Raw genomic sequence first — 8,590 nt, forward strand, 5'->3', positions numbered from 1 at the left:
TCCATCCAGTGTTTGGGACCATTAGGAGAAGCAATTGTCTCTGAGTAGACATTATAGGGATGCCTGTTTCTGTCTGTGGTGATCTGGGAATGTTCCTGGAGCCAAGTGGGAGGAAGTTAGAAAGGCATTCTACCAGTGACTTACTGATTCTTTCTTTCTTTCAGTTTTTGTGCCTGATGACCACTAAGTGTATTGTATTCTGATTTGTTTTCCTAACTGAAATTCTTACCCCAACTCTGGTTGGGTTGTTTTTGTTGTTATTGTTGTTGTTGTTGTTTTGTCAACTTGACACAAATGGTAGTTAATTGTGAAGAGAAATCTCAGTGGAAAAAAAATCCTTGGATTGGAGAGATGGCTCACAGGTTAAGAGCACTGGCTGCTCCTCCAGAGGAACTGAGTTCAATTCCCAGTAACCACAAGGTGAATCACAACCATCTATATAAAAAGATCCAGTATCCTCTTCTTCTGGTGTGAAGGCATACATGGAGGCTGAACACTGTATATGTAATAAATAAATAAATCTTTAAAAGAAAAAGAAAAAATGCCTCCGTCAGATTACCTGTAGGCAAGCCTTCAGGGAATTTTCTGAATTAATAACTGATGCTGGTGGGCACAGCCCCAGGAAGATGGTGCCATCCCTGAGCAGGTGGTTCATGATGCTGTGAGTCATGAGGAGCAATCTGGTAAGCAACATTCCTCCATGGCCCCTGCTTTAGTTCCTGCCTCCAGATTCCTGACTTGAGGTCTCCCTCTCTTCTTTTCATGATTGTGTAAACTTGAGAGGACTAAGATGAAATAAATGCCTTCCTCCCCTAGCTGGTTTTGGTCATTGTGTTTCATCACAGCTAGAAAAATCCTAGGATTCCCACTCCCATTTTCTCTATATGCTTTATTCGACCTACCTATTCTGTCAAACTCTCTATAGCACTTTTTTAAAATTTTTATTAACTATTTTTATTACACATATATTTGTATTATTCCACATACATAAACTACATACAGCAAGATGAACCACAAAACAATCAAGAATTATTGGAGTGTCTGACACTCAGGTATTTAATTTTATTCTTTCTCAAGTCTATGATAGGGTTGAAGACCTGATAGTTTAGTTTCACAATTAAGCTTAGTTGTTTAGGGGTTAAGGTGCTTTTAGGTTTAGATAGATATTTTAAGTTGATAATGATGAGATATGATACACATTGATTTACATTCAGAATTTTAGACTCACCAAGATAAGAAAGATGTTTTCTTCATGATTGCTAAATACAAATAGCCAAAACACTAAGAAAGTAGTATATACCTTCAAGGTGGGATTATCTCCCTGAGTGTAGTAGGCAATGCTCCAGTATTCTTCCAGTGATTTTGAAGAAATTAGCCAAAGCCTAGTGTACTTGTGAGCAAGAGCAGTGACCACTATAGCCACCAACATCTGAAGAGCTGGCTGCACTGCAGGAGTGAATTACTTGCCAACACAGAGAGATGGCACCATCACCACCATGTTAACCAAGAGCTGTGAGGAAGAACACGCACACACACATGGTTAGCAGAAATCAAGCTAGTCTTCTGAGGAATTGTATCAACTCCATGGATTGTCAGGTACTTTTTCTAAAATAAAAAGAAGATAAGTATATGTATTTGTGTTTTCATATAATACATTGTTACTACTCAATTGAGTGATTAGATTGATGGTGGACTCTCCTTTAGCAATTACTGTTATCCATCTCCAATGTGCCTTTCGTGCCTTTCATCCTCAGATATTCACTTTTCTTTCCTTATCTTTGGATTTTCTATGCCTAAATGAATGAAATTCTTATTATTTATTTTAAGTATGATGCATGAACTCTTTTCCCTAAGAAGCCTCTCAAAGCCTCATGTCATGGAAGAAATAGAAGAATGTTTTCCAATTTAAATACAGTAGATGAGAGACAGTGTGCATGATTTAGGAGGTGCTTCTACAAAGGGAATTTGAAGGTGAATGATGGAAGAAGGGAGGGAGGGAGAAAGAGGGGGTGAGGGAGGGAGGAGGGAGGAAGGAAGGAAAGGAGGGAGGGAGGGAGGAAGGAAGGAAAGGAGGGAGGGAGGGAGGAAGGGAGTGAAGAGGGAGGAAAGGCGGGAGGGAGGGAGGGGGGGAGGGAGGAGAGGGGAGGGAAGGAGGCAGGGAGGGAGGGAGGGAAGGAGGCAGGGAGGGAGGGAGGAGGAGATTTATTAAACAAAGCAATGCAAAAGAGGGAAATGTAGACTTGTGAAGAAAAGTTGAAAAAAGACTGATAAACATTAAATGGTGAAATACAGAAAAGTAAAAAGGAATGTGGGGAAAAAGCGAATGGGAAAACAAGCAGTGAGAAGGAAGAGGCAGAGCATTCCCCTCAGCTCAGCCTGAAGTTCTCAGATCCATGGGGAACTGGCCACAGTGCAGCTCATGCCGGCTGGAAAAGGCTCTCTTGAGTTTGTCCAGGTGTTTCAGGGCTCCACTGAAGGATTTCAGAACCTTCTTGCCATGGGCCTTCACCTTGGGGTTACCCTCAGGAGCAGTACAGAAGGAAAAGTCTCCAAAAATGGTCAAGGAATCTCTTTGCTCATAGAGAAAAAGAATCACTAGCCTAAAATGGTAACACACAGCCCAGAAGACAGAGAAAAATCAGATCATGCCAGACAGCCTGCTCTCTCTTCACTGACCAAGCTTCCATCTGTCCTGCGTATACAGTCTGATACAACCCCTTCAGTGAGTCACCATCAACTTTGCCCATGTCCACCTTGTCCCACAGGCTACCTATAGCCAACTTCTCACTGTCAGTCAGTGCACCATGGCGTAAGGGTTGCTGCTAGTGAATAAACTGTGTCTGAGGCAAGTGCGGGCACAGCTGGCCCTGCCCTGCGTTTTATGCCCAGCCTGGAGCATACATTCCCAAGATATCAAAGAAGTTTATTGCTTTGTAAATCAAAGATACATCCATCTTTCCCGGTTCAAATCATCTGGCCCTAAAACTGAGAATCCTGAGGTCCCGTGTGTCATGACTTAGAAACCTTGCTCTAACTCTAGTTGTCTCCCAACCTCATCCCACTCAGCTGTGCCTTCCACAACCTTAGCCAGGGCTTCCTTCATCCAGGCTTCAGCCTGATATTGTGAGATAAACCTTAGCATGTAATTCGAATGCAGGCATTTTATACATAAAAAGTGAAAGTTTTTTTTTTTTTAATCAATTGACTTTGTTAGTCTTTGTCTCTAGAAATTTTTGTCTTAACGGTGCCATAAATAATGCAATGGATGCATATTTTGCAAAAATAGAAAAAAGAAATTTGGGGAGAGGGGGTTTTGAGACAGTTTCTCTATAGCCTTGACTGTCCTGGACTCACTTTGTAGGCTGGCCTCGAGCCCACAGAGATCTGCCTGCCTCTGCCACATCAAGTGCTGGGATTACAGGTGTGCACTACTGTGCCTGAGTATTTTGCCTAAATTTTATCTTTATTTTTTCTTTGGCAAAATCCCCCCAAATTACAAACTCTTATTTTGTCTTCCTTTATTGAAAAATAATGTCTACAAAAATAATAAAAAATGTCTCTGTTACTTGCTAAAGTATGCTTACAGACTTGAGAACATAGATTATGATGAGACATTTTGGAGAAAGATAAATACACAAAGCAGGAAACTTTAAAATTATGGCACTGTTGTAGAAAAAACAGGAAGTACAAAGCAGATTGATTTTACTCAGCTGGACAAAGCTTTAGGAAAAATAGAGACACAGACTATCTCATAACTTCATTCCCCAAAGAAAAATGTAGAGTTGGACTATAGATAGATACAGATAATTGTACATAAACACATATATGTTATATGTATATTTTCCCAAGAACCAAACACTCTTTAACTAAAACCTCATGCAAGGCATGGGAAACATTCCTTAGCGCTGTTGATCTGGAGCATACAAGAGTCTTGTAAAATAACTAGGCTGTTGTCATTGCCCTTGATTGCTTCCAAGAACTTGAAGGTGACTCTTGTTGCTGAAGACATTGTATGCTCTGGCACAGGACTTAGAAGAACTGAGTTGGAACTCTTCTCTAAGGATAGACACTATAGGAAAGCATGATGCAAACTGACCAAGGAGAGGAACTACCCAACTGTAATCCTCTGTAGACCAAGGGAGTCCTACCCAACTGTAAAGCCAATAAGCATAAAAATGACTGACCTAGAGAGCTACCAATGGTATAGTTGTAGCACTTTTATCTTGCTGGTAACCAACAGTAGTCTAAGTGATGTAATGCCTGCTCAATAGGAGGGAATCCATGCCTGCTTCTATAAACATAACCAACTACCCATGGCAGAACAGGTCATAGACCCTAGAGGACAATCTACGGCTGCCATTTTCTAAACTAATGTAATTTCTAAATGTATTCTAACTACTTACTTATCCTTATACTCACAGATAATTATAGCTCTCACCTCTTATTTAAAAAGAAACATCTTTTTGCAAGAGATTAATACTTTTACACAGATCCACAATTCCTCAAAATGTGGAGATTAAGAGCTTTGGGGGTATCCAACCCCACCTGTTGTATCGACAATTCAATCCCTACACTTAAGAGTCAGGGAACATAGTGAAGAAGGCACAGAAAGTAGAAGTCAGAGGACCAGGATGTTTACTGTGAGATAGTGCCTCTAGACACAACAGGAAAAGGAAGTCCATGAACTCTAAATAAGACGATTGCCTGAGTAACCGTGACACAATGTCATCACCAGTTGACATGCCAAAATGAAGAGGGGAAATTTCACCAAGTCCTACTTTTAGGTGAAGACAATTGAGCAATAGCTGTAAAGAGAGGAAAAAGTCAGTCTCTGCTAGGGACACAATCCCATTCAGGCTGCCCAACTACAAAAGGTAAACCCTAGGCACATGTACTGGTACATATAAGCAATGCTAAATTAACTCAATAGGTTAGGTTTGGAGGGGAGGGAGAGGAGAAAGAGAAGGAGAGAGACGGAGACAGAGAGACAGAGACAGAGACAGAGAGAGAGAGAGAGAGAGAGAGAGAGAGTATGTGACTATATATGTGTAATAAAAAATAATTAAAGAAGTCATGATGAATTTGGGGAGGAGAGCATGGCTGAAGTTAGAACAAGCGGTAGGAGTGAGGTACTTATGTACTACAATGTGGGCTTTTGTATGAAATCTTCAATTTTTTTAATTAAAAAAATTTAAGTAAAGCCAGGCAGTGGTGATGTAATCCTTTAATTCCAGCACTCAGGAGGCAGATGCAGGCATCTCTCTGTAATTTCAAGGCCAGCTAGGTTTACAGAGTGAGTTCCAGGACAGTAAAAAGGTTAGACAGCAAAACCTTGTCTCAAAGAAATAAACAAACAAAGACAAAACAAAACAAAACAGGATAAAGTTACACTGAAAGATAGGTATTCAAATATATTTAAATTCTTTTTGGCAATTAACAACAATATAGACAAACTCACATCCATCTGCATTGCAGGAGGAAAGAAGGGGAAGGAAGAAAGGAAGGAGTGGAGAGGAACAAGAACAGAGAATGGGGGAAGAAATGGAGGTTTACAAACTTGTCCAAAACCCCTCTGGATCTAATAGTAAACAAGCAGCAACCATGAAATGGACCATTAGAATTAAAAGCGAGAATGTCTCCTACATACTGAGAAGAGTCCAGGAATCCAGCCAGGTAGTTTTCTTTACTCTCTCCGTAGTCCTGGAACTCACAGCTTACCAGAGTATCTCCTCCAGGCCCTTTCACAGTCACCTTTGTCCATCAGTTTGTGAGAACCCTCTCCTCAGCTGTGACATGAATGTGATGTCTGGTCTAAGAGCTTGGAGATAGCCTTAGATGTTTAGAAGTAACTATGTTCAAGTGCTGGAAGGCATGCCCTTTTACTCTTCACCCCAGAACGTCTAGCCCTGCTTTCCAGAGCCACTATTTATTCCCTTTCATGATATATTAAATGCTCACAGTGCTCAGAAATACTCCAAATCAGAAGTACAAAAAAATCATATTCTTTTATGTACTCATCTTTATTTTTCTCATTATTATGATGTTCAATAAAGATATGATAAGCATTTGTACCATATAAGTGCAAAAATATTTCCCTAGTTGGTGGAATAAATATATTATTTAGTGTGACACTATTGAAGCTAGGATTATCAAACTAAACTTCCTGTTTCAGTTCTGCTCCCTGCCCCAAGTATTGAGAGAAATATGACCTACCAAGTTTTGTTTTGTTGCTGTTCTATTTTTTTTTTCTGAGTTTTTCTTTGGGCTCTTTTCCTTCTGTTTATTTTGTCTAATTCCAATGTGTTCATTTTTGCTTTATCTTATTTTATTTTATGATTTTCCCTTAGAAGCCTGTTAAAGAGTTAGCATTTCTGTGCTGAAAAATTGGGAATCTGGCCCAGGGCCTTAAGAAGCTAGAGAAGGCCTAGATCACTGACACTCCCAGCCTTGTATGACTGCATTTATGCATCAAAATATCAACGCAATGGCTGTTTTATCATCCCAAAGAGAAATAGTATATTATGGCAAGGCAGAGAGGCACCAAGAGTGATTATTTTTACTTAATTACTTCACAGCCTGATCTCCAACCCCTCCCAGTTCCACCTTCATTCCCCATCCATTTATTTCCCCTTCTCCTTCTCAGAGATGGGGAGCTGCACCCCCTTGCCCAAGGGTACCAAGCCACCCTTGCACTTTAAGTCACAGTAGGCTTAAATATATCCTTTCCCCCTGAGGCCAGGCAAGGAAGTCCAGCTCGGAGAAAGGGATCCAGAGGCAGGCAATACAATTGATGCAGAATCCGGCAACAACATTAGAGACAACCCCCGCTCTCACTGTAAGGGAACCCATATGATGACCATGCTGCACATCTGCTACATATGTGTAGGGGGTCTAGGTTGGGCCCATGAATGCTCTTTGGTTCTTAGTTGAGTCTCTTTGAGCCTTCAAGGGCTCAGGTTAGTTTACAATGTGGGTCTTCTTGTGGTGCCCTTGACCTGTCTGGCTTCCCAAGTCCTTGCCCCCACTCTTCCACAAAACTCCTTGATCTCAGCCTATTGTTTGGCTGTCAGTCTCTACAACTGTTTCCATCAGCTGCTGGATGAAGCCTCTCAGAAGACAGTCATGCTAGGATCCTGTCTGTAAGCATAGCAAAGTATCATTAATAGTGTCAGGGGTTAGCTTTCTTCCATGGGGTGGGTATCAAATTAGGCCAGTCATTGATTTACCATTCCCTCAATCTCTGATCCATCTTTATCCATAAAGTTCTTGTAGGCAAGACAAATTTGGGGTTGAAGGTTTTATAGAAGTCCTACTTGTCTGCAAGAGATGACAACTTAGGGCTCCACACCCCTCCCATCCCCCACCCCACACACCCCCTGTTAGGAGTCTCAGCTAAGGTCATCCCCATAGACTCTTGAGAGCCTCACCTATCCCAGAGATGGCCCCCACTGAGTTCCATTCTCTCCCAGGCCTCTCCCACCACAGCACCCCTTGCTTTCCCCATACCTGTTCCCCACCCTTGTTCCCCTCCCTCCCTTCTCTCCCACTCATTTCCCTCCCTCGATCTACTTCAGATGTCTATTTTATTTTCTCTTATGAGTGAGATTCAAGTGTCCTCCCTTGAGCCCTCCTTGACTTCTTTGGGTAGACCTAGTCCCCATTTTCTGAGAAATCTCCAGATTGATTTCCACAGAGGTTGTGCAAGTTTGCGCTGCCACCAGCAATGAAGGAGTGTTCTCCTTGATGCACATCCTCATAAAAATGTGCTGTCATTTGAGGTTTTGATCTTGACCATTTTGATGGGTGTAAGATGGGATCTCAGAGTCGTTTTGATTTTCATTTCTCGTTTCTACTTCCATTTTCAGGTCTTGTTGAATTTTGTTCATTTTCTTTGTCTGTTTTGTGTTTTCCTGTATTTCCTCCCCCTCCCCCTGTATTTCTTTAAACAGCTTATTCATTTCTTCTTTAAAAGCCTCTATCTATTTGTATTTTCCTGTATCACTTCAAGGGATTTATCTTTCCTCTTTAAAAGACTCAATCATCTTCATAAAGTTGGGTTAAGGTCATCTTCTTGGGATTTGATTGTGTTAAGATGCCCAAGGCTGGTTGTATTAGAACAGCTGAGCTCTGGTGGTGCCATATCACCCTGGCTCTTGTTGAATGTGTTCTTACACTGACCTTTAGCCCTCTGGCTATCCTTAATGTTGGCTCTGGCAGCTGTGCCTCAGGGGGACGTGAATGTTCCTGAAGTCCCACAGGCCTCTGCTATCTCTGCTATCTGTACCCCTCTGTTGACTGTGCCCTTCTGTTGGCTGTGTCCCAAGTGGATCATTCATAGTCATCATGATCTATGCATAAGCAAATTATAAACAATTATAAAATTATGTTGCTTAGAAATTTGACTGGAAAAGCATAGGTGTATAGACTGACCTTTCTAAATTCAGAAAGCATTATCTTCTGACATAACTGCATCATCAAGATTCTTTACCTAATGACATGACAAGCCAGAATAACAAAGGAGGCAAGAGAATTAAAATAATAAAAATGGATATTATTCTTACTAGCTTAGTGAAATCATTTTTAAATGGAA

The sequence above is a fragment of the Acomys russatus genome, chromosome 7, assembly GCF_903995435.1.
Source record: "Acomys russatus chromosome 7, mAcoRus1.1, whole genome shotgun sequence".
Lineage (NCBI taxonomy): Eukaryota > Metazoa > Chordata > Mammalia > Rodentia > Muridae > Acomys > Acomys russatus.